Here is a 16,448-nt window from a genome sequence, read left to right as displayed (position 1 = left end):
TTGTCAGTGATTTATGATCTTTGGTGATTGTTTATTTAGTTTCCTTCATCTTAAAAAAAAAAAAAACAACAGCATTTAGGGTCAGCCTTCAGTAAACAGAGGCTGGGCATCTCCACAGCATCAGCCCAGGCTTTGGCTTCTGCTGCGTCCCAGGCGTAATGACCAGGAATGTGACATGTCCCTAGCCAGTCGGTCACTGTCCGGAAATGCTACTCCCTCCACTATAACTAGGGGTTTTGGGGTGTGGGGGAGGTGTTCAGCAAACCTGGCTGACTCAAATGGAATTCCACTCTGCGCGTTCAAGCATTTTGGGTTTGAGAAAACCCCAAAACACTTTGAGCCCCGGGCACTTTTTCCATTAATTTTTTAAACTGATGTGTATGTCAAGAGAAATTTAATACGTAGGTTTCTGATTCATTTACACTTAACTCATCAAAATATTGTTCTGTAAGAGGCATTCAGTGTCCAAGAAATCTTAAGAGCCTTTTTATAAGCTTTTAAACTTCTTTTAAACGTTAAGAAACAGAAGTTGCAGTCTCCCCAAAGTAAACAGGAGTGAATCCCTGGTGAGGGGGGAGGGAAGAAGGGAAGAAGGAAGAGGGGAGGGAGCTGGAAAGCAGACGCCAAGACACACTGACCTCAGCCCCTGAGACACACCAACACGGAGCCCAGAACTTTCCAGTCCCCTCCTGGTGCTCACCGTCTCACCCACAGTCAGGGGAACAATTGGTGGTTCTACCTTTTTGAATTCTGAAGGCAAAGACAAGCTCTTTTAGGGGCCCTGCTGTTGGCAGAAAAATCTCCCAAGTGTTCTCCAGAGAAGAAGGGTATAGACTCCAAAATTTTACTTCCAGGCAAGACCCCCTTTTTTTTTTCTTCCCCTTCAAAGAAAGTGCTCATAATGTGTCCTTTCATTTATAATTTTATGAAGGTCTCAATTGAACATGTAAAGAAAGTGGAAAAATTCTAAGTTGCCATGGATGTTTGGCATTTTTCCCACTCTACTAAAAATCTACTTTCTCCCCCAAAGCAAAATGGTTTTGGAGACTCCAATAAAAGGGGGAGGAGGACAGTGAGGGCAGCTGTCTGGAATCGGAGTCTTCAGCGAAATACATTGTACTTTAATTATTTGAGTCCGATCTCCTCAGGTTTTCACTCTATTTCCCTGGGCTTCCTATGTTAAAAGGGGACTCTGTTGCATTTCACAATGCCTGTCATTTCTATAAACTGGCACTCCCATGTTTTAATCTGGTTTCACCAATTAATCTTTAAAGTTGATGACGCAGAATCTCAGTGCCTCTTGTTTAGGTTTGTTTGTTTGCTGTACATTATTTTCATGTTTCCATGAAATCATCAGTGATGAAAATTTTGTTCTGTTTTTGGATTATTATTATTTTTTTAATCCTCATCGTCTTGAGCAAATACAGAAAGCATTTATATTCAGAACAGGAGCCAAGGAAAAATTTTAGACAACACTTTTCAGATTCATTGAATATATTATTTATTAAGTGGAGGCTTTTTTCTGGGTGTAAATTTTAAGTTATTGGCATTACCAATATCTGTTTTCTCCAGCCTTGTTCTAAACAGATTCAGGCTTTCTAAAAACTGGTATTTTACTCAGATTGAAATATATTTTCTACTGTTCTCCCATATGATTTCAGAGGCAGAGACCAAGATCTTTCATACACTGTAGAAGTTGGTGATAATAGTGGTCAAGAAATAAGAGGTGTTGGAGGCTAAGCCACGCAACACCCTTGTCACAGAAGTCCCAGGAGAAAGTGTTTTGTGAATCCTATGCCTTGCCTGTGGGTCCAATGCCAGTATAGATTCTGGGTGCCCAACCTTTGCAAGGACCTATCCAACAGAGTTTCTTGAGAAGCATGTTCTGTAACCTGGTCAAATGCTGCTGTATTACAGCTTATTGAGTGAGGAATGCTTGACGCTTCTATAGTGTTTGGTGTAGATGTGGAGATTTTTGAGGAAATTAAATTTAGAAATTTCTCCATGAGTTTAAAAGGAAGATGAGAAACATCCTTCTGAAAAACAAGGTAGACTTTTGGGTACTTTAAGACACTCAACTCCCACTTATTATTTACGTGCCTCTTTTTTTAAGTAAAACTTCAAATAACATTATTATTATGTTCCCAATGACCCTGTAGTTTACTTCACTGTTAAATTCTTTGCAGTCTTTGTATTTTTCTCCTTTTGATAAAAAGCTCCTGTGACATAACTTCATAATTGCTTTTGCCTTTTTCTTTTTTAAACCTCTTTTTGAATGTTTCATTTTTACAGCATTCCCTGATGCTTAGGTGTCAGGCATGCCTCTTACGATCACGTGATACTGGTATTATGATCTCTAATATTGCCTTTATGCCACTTGAATTATCGGTTGGCAAAGAAAATTCTTGTCCGTGGAGGGTAAAGCTACACTTAATTTTCAGCAAAGTTAAAAATTTTTTTTTTCTTTCTTGAATCAAAGTTCCTATAAAAAGAAAACAGCTGATGTGGCTATGGCTGACATTTATTGAATAATTTAATTCTGTATGATTTACGATCATTCCATTTAACCGTGACAACTGCCCCATTGCATAGCTGAGAAAACGGTGGCTGAAAGAAGTCACCCGATGCGGACATTGATTAGATAAACCAGGGCAGCTGCTTCTAGTGCCGGGCTGCTTGAGAATGTTGTCTGGACAGTCTCCGTGTAATGATGTTTGTCTTAACGACCCAGCATCAGAACAGGGACTTCTGAATGGAGAACACGTGACAGAGCTTTTTCACATCTTTGACATAGTATTTTTTTCAAGTTGAGAGGAATACTTCATGCACCCAGAGGCATACTTGCTCCTCTGAGTTGTATGCGTATATTTCTTGTTACTGTTCATCGATTGACTCAATGAATACTTACTATTGGCTGGATAAGGCTGGAAATAGGAAGAGAAAGATAATGTACGGCTTTGGCTGTATAATCTAGTAGGGGAAATATAGAGAGAACTAACTTAAAAAACCATGCAGGTGCTTTGCAAAATGCTTAGCTTTATCTGATGGCTTTTAACTTGGCCATGATTTCCTATTTAGGAAACTCGTATCCTATTCTACAAAGAGGACAGAAGCACCTTCATAACATGTACGGACACCCCAGAGTTAGCATCTTTTCTGCTCTATAAACTTCATCTCAGGTAGGCCTTTACATTTGCCACAAAACATCAGATTAGCCCCATTCAAACCATGATTCCTAATTCAGGAAAAATGCAAATGATGACAAAAGCTGTGCTTCATTTCCAGTTCCCTTAGGGCTTTTAGGCATCAAGATAGGAGAGAGTCAATTTCCAATTTATTTCCAATTTTAAAATCTTTTTCTTTGAACATTAAACATTATTTTTCACTCTAGTTAGATCTACAGGACTAAACCTTGCTTATATCAACGGTAGAAGCCCCTTCCCCAAATTGCCTTTTTCTTTATGGGCCGTTAAACTAGCAGAAAACACTAATTAAATGATCATTAGCTTGAGGATGAATAATTATACTTAGATTTACATGTTGCCTTTTATGTTCAGAGAGCTGCCTAGGCATCAACTAATTAATCTACAAATGAAGAATACTTCTAGCATTGCTCTGTAATTAGACAATCTCAGGGGGACACAAGAGGATTGCCAACGGAGAGTTAAACAGTTTTACAGGCCTCTGTGGCATTTGTTTTTTCATTGCTCAGGTAAAATCGTCAGACCCAAATTCAACTGCCAACTCATTACTCTTATTTACAAATAAATTCTTTTTAAAAAGACCGAAGTTATATAACTGATGAGGAATTGGAAATAAAAACAAATGAATAAGAAGAAGTATTGCCTTTAATCTGAACTTTCGGGTTATTTTTAAAAACTTTATTCCCCGTGAGCAGTGAACTTAAGTGAGTCTGTTTCATGATTTTCGGTAGACTGTACTTTGTTTTCTTCAGTAGTGTACTCATTTGGAAAAGCTGTTGCTCTGTGGGTGGGTGCGTGGGTGGATGTGTATGTGTGTGTGTGTATATGTATGTGTAGATGTCTGGGGGTAGATAATTCATCCTTTTTTCAGCCTTGGTTTTCTAAGTGTTAAGGATTTGAGGTAGGACAGATCCTAAATATATATTGAGAAATCGACGAACAGAATTTTGCAAGTATTTTTGGGAAGCAAATGCTTGTGACCATAAAATTATTTTTGTTTATTGGATGTTGGACATCTCTTTGGTGTAATGATGGGATACAATAAAGTGAAATATGTCTTTATAAACTCATGACCAAATTGTGAAAAATACAAGGATCATTAGTAGTAGCAAAAAATGATCCTCAGAGTTCTCATCTGTATGTTGGTTTGGAGGGTATGTGATATTAAAATGTTCAGCCTCTGTGACCAAATGGCCACAGACTTTCCCTGAAATACAATTAGTCTTTTCAGCTTTGAGAAATAGAGGTATGTAACAATAAGTGAATTCAGTTCAAGTTTCTGGATTTGGTTGGTTTCAGATGATCTTGTGTTGAATGCTAACTTTTCTCCAATTCAGTAACTAGCTTGTATATGAAAATTAAACGTTTAGGAGAGAGCTTTCCCCGTGAATTCTGAGACTCGTAGCTTGGCATTTGTGTGTATTAACTCCCCTTCCCCCTCCACCCTCACTTACTTGCAGTAAATTAAAAGGATGTTCTACTTTTCAATTACAGTTTGGTAAGTGGGTGTCTTTGAGAGTAGTAACTCAATTTTCTCACTATGAATATGCAGTTTCCAGTCTGTCAAGACAAGCATAGATTTCCTATGCCACACAGGCATTCTGATACGAAATTTCGAAAGCTAGGATTGTTAGAAGAACTAAGAAGCACAGATTTCACTCAATTTGGACAAAGATAAACAGAAAACATGCTTAAAAAAAAAGAAATGAAATCAGAGATTAAATAAGTTGATGGAATCAAGCCTAGACATTCACATATGCCGGAGTGGAAAATTATAGACTAAAATACATCTGATATCAAAGAGAATGACTCTTTCCAAAAGCCCTCATTTTTTTTTTTATTGGAATCAAGGATTTTTATAAGCTCAGCAACTCCTGGGATTTTAAAAAGAAAAATAAAATCCTCAAAACAGCATGGCTTTTATCCAACACTTTTGTGATTTTTCAATTGACCAGATTTGAAACTTTAATCATCTCACACCTAGGGATTTTTTTTAAATGTGTGCTTTAATTTGTGAGGCATGTCCACAGACAAAATGACTCATGAAAAACAGAATCAGCCTAATTTCCCAGTTGGCCCTATTTCTCTATCAAGTCAAGAAAGTCAGTTTTGCCTTGGATTTTTAGAGTGTCCCCATGTAGCCTTTAAATTTATGCAGTGTTCATCTTGCAGCTATGATCACTGGTTTCTTTTGAAATGCACTTAAGCTCTTACGTATGTACATCCATTCATGGACCATTATTTGGGAAATTGGAAAATCCTTTTTCAATGTGGAACCTTTCTTCCTGGGCCGCCTTACAACTTGAGATGATGACTCGTTTGGTTCCCACAAACCCACGGTTCCCCCTGTGTGAGGCGGTTTTACAGAGGAGCATAGTTGGTGATATGTAGCCTTGAAATGGACTTGGAAAGTGTGTGGGAGCTAAGATAATGCCTCTTGAGAGTTACTGGTGGCTTTGAAATTATAATTCACAGAAAGTCACTGCTGGCTAAGATCTCCCTGGAAGGGGAAATAGATGAATTCTATTGTATGTATATATTTTTCCTCTTAGGGAATCAAGTTTTGATTCTCTTGAAGTTGGCAATGCTAATGCCAACTCTTCTTTTCCTCAGAGACAGAATGACACGGGTTAAAAAGCAAAAGTCTGTCTGCTCACTAACATTTCAGATTGTGCCCCCAGATCGCTTGGAAATCTTAACAGCAATAGAAAGAAACAGAGCAACATGCATAGCAGAGAAACACAGTCTAGGAGGGTATTAGGCCCTTTCTAACAAGGAGAGCAACAGCCAGCTTCACTTGTTTGCTGGTGGGCCACAGCACTGCCTCACAGGAAGAGGCTCTTTCTCGCCGGTGTCTTACAATAGTTTAAAAGCATAGAGTTTAAAAATCCCAACTAGACTGGCTCGCTGTGAGCCCTTGGGACGCCTTAAGCTTCAGTTCTTTCACCTGCAGAATGGGAGGCACAGAGTCCCTGTCTTACGTAGGGTGACCAGCTGTCCCTGCTTGCCTAGGCTTCTCCCAGTTTTTGCACTGAAAAGTCCAGAATTTGGGTAACTCCTCAGGCCTGCACAAACTGGAACAGTATGTCATACTATTTATGAGAAGCAGGTAAGAAAATGTGTGGCATGATACCTGGCACAAAAAATTTTTACTTTAGCCAATGAATTAGAAGGAATCGAACTATCTTTATTTTTAATCCCATACATTTTGAGTGTCCTTTTGTAAAACAAGAGGGGAACACAACTTTTCCTTAACCAGCTGCCAGATTTAGTTACAGTCTTCCTGGTAACCGTGAGGACTTGTGTCATCTCTTTGTGAGGCCCTTCCAGGATAGAATGTGTGATACAGATGAGTCAGGTATTGAGCAGCTATATACATAAATGCATTTTGGTTTTGTTTTCTCTGTGCTATGATGACAGCAAGCCCAAGTCTTGTTCCCATGGACATTTTTCAGCCCTAAACTTCTTGGGTCCCCAAATTTTCAACTTTATACTTTTTCTCATAGTCGTCACAATAGCCGACATATATTGAACACTTTCCTGTGTCACAGATGACCCTTCAGCACTTTGACGTACATTAACTTGTTAAACCTAACAGCAACTCAAGAAGTAGCAACCGTTGTTTCCCCCCGCCCCCCATCTCACAGGTGAGGTCACATAGACACAGAGAGATGGAGAAACCAGCCTGGGGCTTAAGAGTTAGTTGGGTGGAGCTGTGATGCAAATCAAAGTGGGCTGTCCTCCTTCAGTCTGACTTTTCTTACCTATAAAATGGGCTGATAGGAACTGCTCACCTAACTTGCAGGGCTGTTAAAAGAACCAGGCAATTTGGTATATATGAAAACATGTCAGCTTCCAAATACTGAATGTGCCCTCATGATTCCTTCCTCACACTTTTATTTGCTCCCCTCTTGCTACACAATCTGAAGCTGCAAACATTTTGAGAGATAATGGGGCTACCCTAAGTAGGTTCCCTCTGTTATCAAGGACACAAAGCCTTATTTCCTTGGAATCATCCCCATGGGGATGATTAGAGAAAAGAATTATCCCAAATGCATCAGGTCAGTGATGCACTCCCACTTTTCCCCCTCTTGCCAATAGCATTTGTTACTCTGAGGCACAAAACACAAAGCGACGTCTCTAACATCACTGTTGCGCAGGTCAAAAGTGGACCGTGCAGGTTTGAAGACGGGAAACAGATGATAAAGGTTAGGTGAGGATTGAGTTACCACTACGCAGCCTCTAGCTGCAAACTAATTAGAATTCAGGCCTGTTTCTGAGATGCCAACCCAACAATGATGTCCTTAGAACACAAAATAAAAGGAGAACAACCCTGGAGCTTGGGTTTCTTTGGACTAGAAAGCTCAGCAGGGATGGTGCAAATTATTCACTATTCCCCAGTCCCTGTTTAGCCGGCACCCACACAACACTCCCTCTGATTAATGGAAGCCATATATGCACAGTGACATCAGCCTCGGAGCTCCAGAGCGTTAGAAATCTCACCAGGTGTGGCTGGTTTATTTTCAGGTGTGGACAGGATGGTCATTAAAAACAGAGCCAGATTTGGTCTCCTACCTAAACTCAGCACCTCTGCTGCCCCACCCCTGGCAGCGTTTTCATGCCTGCAGAGCCTGACTTTCCTTGTTGGGCATGCAAGCCTTTCACTCATCAGAGGCCCAGAGCACTTTGGAAGCCTTGGATGTGTCAGTATCAGTCAACTAATGGGAGCCATGTGTTTGCAGAATGGAAAAAAACCTGGCATCTTAGAGATCCAGACATGTATCACTGTAAATGGGTCTAAAGCAGAGGCTTTTTTTTTTTTTCCTGAGCCCCTTTCTCTTCTTAGTAGGTCATTGGCCACCCTGCTGATCGACTATTGATAGTCCGATTCCGAATGACCCGTTTCGAAACGGGAAGGGCCCTTTCTCTGAGGGCAGGGGAAGCAGCTGAGATTTATTGAGTACACATTAGGTTCTATACAATTTATCACTCTAGTGATGATCACAGGGATTACATCCACTGCTGTGTAATTAGGGCATATACCTGCTCGGAGCTCTCCTGACCGTAGGTGGGGAGGTAGGCAGTATCAGCCCCACCGTGGAGACGAGTGGAGGGGAGTTGCTACAATTTGTGTGCTTTCCCCACCATGGCACGATAAATTGGAAAGATAGAAATTACAACGCCAATTTTATAGCTAAGCAAGTTTGAGATTTAGAGAGTTTGAGTAAATTTTCCAAGGACACGTGGCTGGTCAGTGACAGTGGGGAAATCTTAGCCCAGTATTTAAAATAGTCTCTGCAATCCGCTGTGCTTTACCATCAGGCAAAGTTCCCATGATAAGAAGAATTCATTTCCCAACAGAGATGAGGCACATGCTTAATGCACCACTGTAACAGCGTAAGCATAAGGAGAAGGAGAGACGTTTTTGAAAGCTCGGTTTCATGGAAATGCCAAATTATCAAAGCAGTCATTAGGGAAACAGTCAGAAATCTTTTGGACTTTTTATAGTTTTGTATCTTTAGTAAAAGACAGTGTCAAAATATCAGTGGCTAAAAATAACAAAGGCCTATTATTTATTTGTACTACACAGTCACTGTGGGTCAGCCAGCGGGGACGGGGGTGGGGTGGGGTGGGGGGATTCTGCGCCACTTTGTCTGCACTCAGGGAAGCAGGCTGGAAGGACTTCCACCAACTGGAGCAGCCCTGGCTGCTGGAGGCAGTGTGGGCCATTGTCCGTAGGTTCTTAAAATCAGTCTTCCACCGGATAGTATCTTTCTTTTTCTTTTCTTTTTGCAGTTAGACATTTTTTTTTGTTGCATTTTTAAAAACTGAAGTATAGTCAGTTTACAATGTTGTGTCAGTTTCTGGTGTACAGCCTAGTGTTTCAGTCATACACATACATATATACATATTCCTTTTCATGTTCTTTTTCATTATAGGTTACTACAAGCTATTGAATACAGTTCCTGGTGCTCTACAGTATAAACTTGTTGTTTACCTATTTTATATAGATTAGTATCTGCAAATCTCGAACTTCCAGTTTATTCCTTCCCATCCCCTTCCCCACTCTGGTAACCGTAAGTCTGTTTTCTATGTCTGTGACTCTGTTTCTATTTTGTAAATAAGTTCATTTGTGTCTTTTTTTAGATTCCATATATAGGCGATATCATAACGGTATTTTTCTTTCTCTCTGTATCTTTCTCCTATGCTTCCATTCCATTGGCCAGAGCAAATCTCCTGGCATACCTGACTTCGGGGAGTTAAGGACTGGCAGTTCCTCCATGAGCGTTGAAGGAGAAAAGCCTGTATATTGGGGAATGAACAGTCTGACAATCACATCTTTATACACAGATAGGCAGAGGAATACAGAGGACAGTAATCTTTTCCCTTCTTGGGGCCCTCAGATGTCTTAATCCTCCCCAGAAGGGAAGGAGGAAAGTTTGGGATCCCCATCCATTTGAATAAATGCAGACAATAAGATTCCACAAACCCATTTTCCTTCCAGACCCTGTGACTCCTGCTTCTCCTTTTCTGCCTTCTACCTTATTCCCAGCTGCTGGGGACGTGCTTTCTCTCCGGAAGACGTGCTGGGCTGATGACTTCTTCCATGGACGGTCTCTGAGCTGCTTTCTCGGGCAGTTTGGTAAACAGCCTTGGCCTCTGAATTGTCTTCATTTCAGAGCAGAGCTAAGGGGCCTTGCTGCCCTTGGCGTGAATGTGGCTGCAGGCAAGGGCTGACGCTCTGTGGGGATATTATTACCTGTCTCTTGGGTGCCCCTTTTTCTCACCTCTTTCCCAGCCCTTCCTGTTGACCATCTCTTTTCATATTAGCATCTGAATCCTAGAGACTGAGATGAAGATGATCATCTTGGGGGTCAAGGGGTTCTAAAGACACCCAGTTAAGAGGGCGAGTGAACCATCTGTGGGTCTCATTCTTTGCAGGTTATCTCCCTTCCTTCAGATATGTAATTTTAAGAAACAAATTGCCTCCCCAAGAAGCAGCCTCCACCCCCTTAGGGCCCACCCCCACACAGTTGCCCCACCATGCAGTCTGGCACTCAGGCTCTAAGGCCCCTCCCTTTGTTCCATATCACTGGCTCTTACCAGCTTCATCCTTTTTGGAGATGAAAGGCTCTGTCTGAAATGTCAGTTCTGACGATGCTGGGCCATTTAATTAACGTCACCTGAATTGCTCACTGCTTTACTGCAGTCATCCTAAGACCTAGTTTCACGCTGACATAGCTCCCAAAGGAATCACCTTGACATTTCTACAAAAATTGGTTGCAAACGGAGCTGTTTTCAAAAGTAAGGTTTTATTTAAAAAAAAAAAAAACTTCCTTCTTTTTCTTTTGTGGTTCATTAGCATCTTCTAAAAATTTTTTTTCTCTCTCTCTTTCTACTGGAAACTAGAAGTATTTCACCATGGCTTGCCAAATGATTTCTATCTCAGTAGAAAAAGAACTTGCTATTTCCTGAAAATCTACCACCATACCCTGCCCCCCCACCCTTTTTTTCAAAATACGTTTTGTGCTGGGAATCAAAGTCAAGTAACTTGATAAGGAGTTAATGAAAACAAATTAATTCTGTCTGCATTTAAGAGAGACAGCTTGGCCTCAGAAAGTTATCTTACTTGCTTCTCTGGACTTGGCAATTTCTGGGTGTAAAACTGTTAGAAAATTCTAGGTTTTGGGGGGAAATAAACAAGAGCATACTATTTTCCCACTGGAGTAAGGTGATTATGGGTGTGTAAATTATTCAGATGATTTTGAGGTGGGGGGGAGTGGGAGAAATTTCATTCCAACACATCTGGCTAATTGCATCTAAATTATCATGTTGACCCTCCGTTATGTGGACAATTTGCATTAAATCCTGGGATACAGAATAGGAATTTTAAAACAGTGTTTGTGTGACAGCTGCAAAAACAGTATTTTAATCATCCTAGGTCTGTCTTGGAACTGGATTGTATACCAGTTGAAGAGGTGTCCTGACCTTCACTTCCTCCCCACCTTCCTAAGCCCTTGTGCTCCCAAGGACAGAATGTGCTCACTCCATAACCTTTCTGGACTTGGAGGAAGACTTCCAATTTGAGTAAACATGTATCTTTCAAAGCTGGCAGCTTTCTGTGCTCTTGTAGACCCACTGAAAAATGTTGCTGTAAAAGTGACATAGAAGGGAGTTAGTACAGGGAACAAGAGGCTGTACGTTTTTGTTTCCATTCACGTCAACTCATGTAGCTCTGTGTCTCTGAAGACAGAAAGAATGGTGGCAATGCACTGGAGGTCATTACTGGGTGGTTTATGGTAGGGAGTGAGGGCTGGAGGTCTAAGCCTGCCAATGTCATCGCATTGCTTGAGGGTTTGCTCTTACTCCTGTTCCAAAGAATATTTGATCATCATATAGAGAGGGCCAGAGGGTGACAGATGGTGGCATCCCAGTAGCCTTGTGTGGCTTCCTCTGGACAAAAATATCAAGACACCCTTCTTCCTTCTCCTCTTCTCCCTCCATCAGCCGCTCTTTTGGATAGTGAGTGATATTAGACTTGGACGGTGTAGGGGGAAGTGCATTAGAGATGTGTCTGCATCTACTCCTTCTCTTTGTCCATGTGCATTCTCTCTTCCCTGTAAGAATCTCCAATGAGGCCATAGCTTTTTCTTCCTCATCTTAAGGATTCACCTTAATCTCAGCTAGGAATTTAAGGCTCTCATAGACTTAAGATGCAGTTCTTAGGCTAAAGCTGAAATAAAGTGGACATTTCACATCCATTTAATTTGAAGGATGCTTTCCAGATCGTTTTGCTTCTTTATGGATCTCATCCCAAAAGGTGGAGGGAGGGGCATTCCACTTATTTATGATCTCAGCCAAAATGTCGTATAAACCACCCCACCCACCTCTGTTTAGGATTCCCTCCATGTGCTGAATAGCTTTTAGCCAGGAGGTTCATAAGCAGCTCCACCAGAAACCACCTGAATCTTTCTCCAGCTCTGGATGTTTTGATGAGGTGACTTGAAATAGGGATGGAGCTGTGGTCTGGTCCTGAAACCCAGCAGACAGCAACAGTTATTTGCCTCAGGATTCTGGGGTTGGAGGTGTTTGGCTGTTGGTTGAGAATGACAGAAAGGGAAAAACCCAATAGACCAAAGGGCGGATGCTAGCAATGCCAAAGGAATTCAGATGGGTGGGGAGGGGGTAAGGACTAACATCCTCCAAAAAAGGTTCCCTTCAAATAACTGGCTATTTGCATCTTGAGTTTCTGGATTCCATTCTCAACATGTATGCTGAGTCATTCCATTTTCTTCCTAGGGCTTTTCGATTTGCCTTCCAGGTTTACAAATTGATATTATCTGCTAAGGCAAATGCAGGCTTGTTAGTACCAGGACTGTTCCATGTTGAGAGTGGCCATGAGATCTTGGGAAAAGTGCAAGAGAGAATTATTGAAGTGTCAATTTAGGTCATCTAAACTGAATCCTCCTTATCCCAAGTATCTGGATATCTTTGTTTTTTTGTGTGTCCATGTTATCATTGAGTCAGACAACCAACATTGCATTTTGGTGACACAACTTGGGCGGCAAACGGTCCAGGTAAATGCCTCTGTTCCGTTTACATGTACTAACACAACATGCTTTCTTGTGCCCTATTAAATGTTCTTTTTACAATTTCAGCCAGTTTTCATAATAAGTAGGGATTCGGGAAAATGATACGGGGAACTTAGGATAAGACATTAGAGGACTTGAACTCAAGTTTCTGATTTTCTACTAACCAGCCGTCTGATCTTAGTAAAGCTGCGTAACTTCTCTGAGGGTCAGAGGTCTCCAGTGGGAACTGGATTGGCTAAGATGCTATGACCAAACATGTGGGGAAACTAATGGAAGGCACTGCTGATTTCTGTGACCTCTAGGTCATGCTTGCACAGTTCTTTTTGCCAATATTATGTTATTAAAGAGTTAACCACACTCCAGTCAGGAATATTGAGGTGAGGAGCTGGAGTCTCTTCTTTTTTTTTTAATTGAAGTATAGTTGATTTATAATATTGTGTTTCGGTATAGTTTCTCAGAGGCAGTTATAAATACAGGTTGACTAGAGATGGGATTTAAGAATGCCCTGTCTACAGTTATCTTTTCTCCCCCCAACACTTACTCCCTTCCCAGGCTATTCTGGGGCTCACCTGAGATTTATTCATTAAGACGTATGACTGATTTTTTCTCAAGGGTCTTTGGTGATTGCCTGTACGAGTTTTCTGTTCTTGCCATAACAAATTACAATGAATGAAATGGTTTAAGGCAACACGAATTTATTATCTCGTAGTTTCGATAGGTCAAAAATCCAACGTGGGTCTCACCAGGCTAAAATCTAAGTGTTGGCAGGACTGCACTCCTTACCGGAGGCTCTGGGGAAGAATGCAGTTCTTGTCTAATTCAGTTCCTTGCAGATGCAGGACAGAGGCCCTGTTTCCTTGATGGCTGTCAGCAATGGGGTCACCGGCATTCCTTGGCTCATGGCTCCCTTCCTCCTTCCTCAAAGCCAGCAGAGCAAGTCAAGTTTTGACCTTCCCCTCCTTAGCTTCCTTTCTTGTGCTTGCTTCTTCTCCCGCATCCTTCCTGTTTGACTGACCTGCCTTCCTCACCTTTACGGACTCTCGTGATTACATGGGGCCAATCTGGGTAATCCGGTCTCTTCTTCCTACATTAAGGCCAGCTGATTAGCAACTGCAATTTTTCTCTTCAAAGTCACTTCACAGCAGTACGTAGAGGAGCGTTTGATTGAATAACCAAGGCACAGACATTGTGGGGGTGGGGAGAAAGCATCTTTAGAATTTTGGCCTAAGAAACTGTCCTAGAGGGGGACAAAGCTATTATCGATCATAAGCACCTTTACAGAATTAACCCAATGGGTGGATTTCTAGTATCACTACCAGCTAAAGGGACTAGAACACCTTTTGCTATTTAAGTGCTAAATAGACATTGTGCAGGAGATTACTTCAAGATTTGAGATCAAGGGTTAGGATTTTTTTGGCAGAGAGCATATGAAGGCAGTGAAAATCTAAGCTAGGTGGTACAGACAGAGAAAGGGTCACCTACTGGAAAAATAAATAAAACGAGAGAGATCACCAAAGGGGAAAATAATTGACTTAACACTACTCTGATGCGTTTCAGGTTGAGAGGCACCTACTGACTCATAAATAATACAATGTCATAGAAATACACACTGCCCTCATTTGAAGTATTGCTTGGAAAATAAATGAAAAAATGTTTGAGTATTTGAGCATCTATTTGAGAAAAAATTTGAAGAGATTTGCATGAGCTGGGTATCCTACCCTTTCCCTTTTCATCCTCCTTAGATTTTTAAATTGAGCCCAGTTGCCCCCTAAGCCTAGCCACATGAAATATGTTCTTTATAGTACTGTAGTTTTATAGATAAAGACACACAATGTTTAAATATTATACGTTTCCAAATTATCTTCAGGAGATAAGAATTTATTGTCTTCTTTGATGACATAACATACACCACACGTGTATTTCTGTTTGTCCATATATATAGATATGGATTGATATAGAGATAGACAGATACGGGTAAATGTAGAAAATGATACAGATACGCTGTTATCATCAAATAGACATTAACACAAGACTTTGCATTCTCAAACAGAAAAAATTGCAATATTGCATAAGAAAAAAAGGAGTATTACAGATTTTGTTTTTACCCAGATTCCATTATTACATGACTCTTTTTTTTTTAAGTCCTTCTTGGGGTAGATGTAGATCTCATCTAAATAACCAAATGGAATCGTTCCCCAATTGCAAGTCCTTTCCAGGGCAATGGGAAATGTATTCTTCTTACATGTTCATTTTGTGGTCATCACGGTTTCCTGTCCATGGTCTTTCTTTGAATTCCCTTTGGGCTAAGTTTGGCCCATGTTTGCAGGAGTGATTGAAAGACAACCTTGCTTTTGATAAAGGCATATCATTTTGTCAGATCCCACACATTCACAGAGTCTGACCTACCCACGGACCTGGGGTTTTTCAAACCATTAGTCTGGGTCAGGTTGACTATTGTCCCGTGTTCAGTCCTTGACTTGGAAGTAACAGGGCTGAGGGAGAAAGGAAATCATATCCTGTCAATAAATGCTGAAAATATTTAGTGTGGCAAGCTCTGTGTTTTCTTTCTTATGAAAAGCTGATTAATATTCAGTGGTTGAAGGTTAATACCCCATTCATTTTATTCACTTTACATCCTGCACACAGCAGTGACTGTTCCAATTTCAACTCCTAATTCATACAAATCTGGTTCCAATCAGGAGATTAGTAACTTACTGCCTAAGCAGAAACAAATCACACAATTGCTAAGCTTATCTTTCTGCCCATACACAGACATGTACATGCACTTGAAATGGACTCATTCATGGATAAATGCAAATGCGTAGACCAGCAAATTCCAATCCATGTGGACACATCTAGGAAGTTTTATTTGCTTACGCAAGCATGGGATGGGGGTACCTGAAACTGACACCAAGAAAGCATTGTCTGAATATATTCAGGCAAAGGTCTTTAACCTTACTCAATAATTGTGTCTCTGTGAAGTTTTCTGTATCACAGATATTCCTATATTGAATCATATTCTAAAGATATTAGGATGAGTCATGATGCAAAAATTCTCTATGCCGTGTCCTTTTGTAGACGATGGTGTCATTTGGTAAGTGATCCACGACTACTCAGTCACTTCTTCTACAGATTCATTTTTATGTTGGAGAGGTTTTCATGAAGTTGGACACACCACTTGTTTGAGAAGGTGAAATTGTAGCAGGGTGGACTGGAGGGTAATGATAATGAAGGTTTTTCTGATCATATGAGTAAAGCTTCAAAACTAGTCACCAGAGTCGGAGGGGATTTGCATTTCCTGAAGATCTTTTGAAATTGTATCTCATTTGTCTGGAAAGGATTAAGAACAGACCTGCAGGGGTCTGTTTTTAGGCTCCTTCCAGCTTAGTGAGTGTGACTTGGGAATATCTGTCTGTAGTCATTCTGTAGGAGAGAGAAGTTTAGGTGGACGTCTGCACTCAGGATAGGAAGGAGAAGAGGGGAGGAACATCGTGTTTAAATTTTTCAGACGATGCCACACCACAGTTGACCTAAAGAATGAACCATCCCAGTGTTGGCCATCCGATGGTGAGGATAATGGGTACTAAATTTTTTAATTTTAATTTTTGTATTTATTTCCGCTCAACATAACAGTTACCTTGCTTAAAAAAAA

Source organism: Camelus bactrianus, chromosome 16 (genome assembly GCF_048773025.1).
Source record: "Camelus bactrianus isolate YW-2024 breed Bactrian camel chromosome 16, ASM4877302v1, whole genome shotgun sequence".
Lineage (NCBI taxonomy): Eukaryota > Metazoa > Chordata > Mammalia > Artiodactyla > Camelidae > Camelus > Camelus bactrianus.
Note: the sequence above shows the minus strand (reverse complement) of the source record.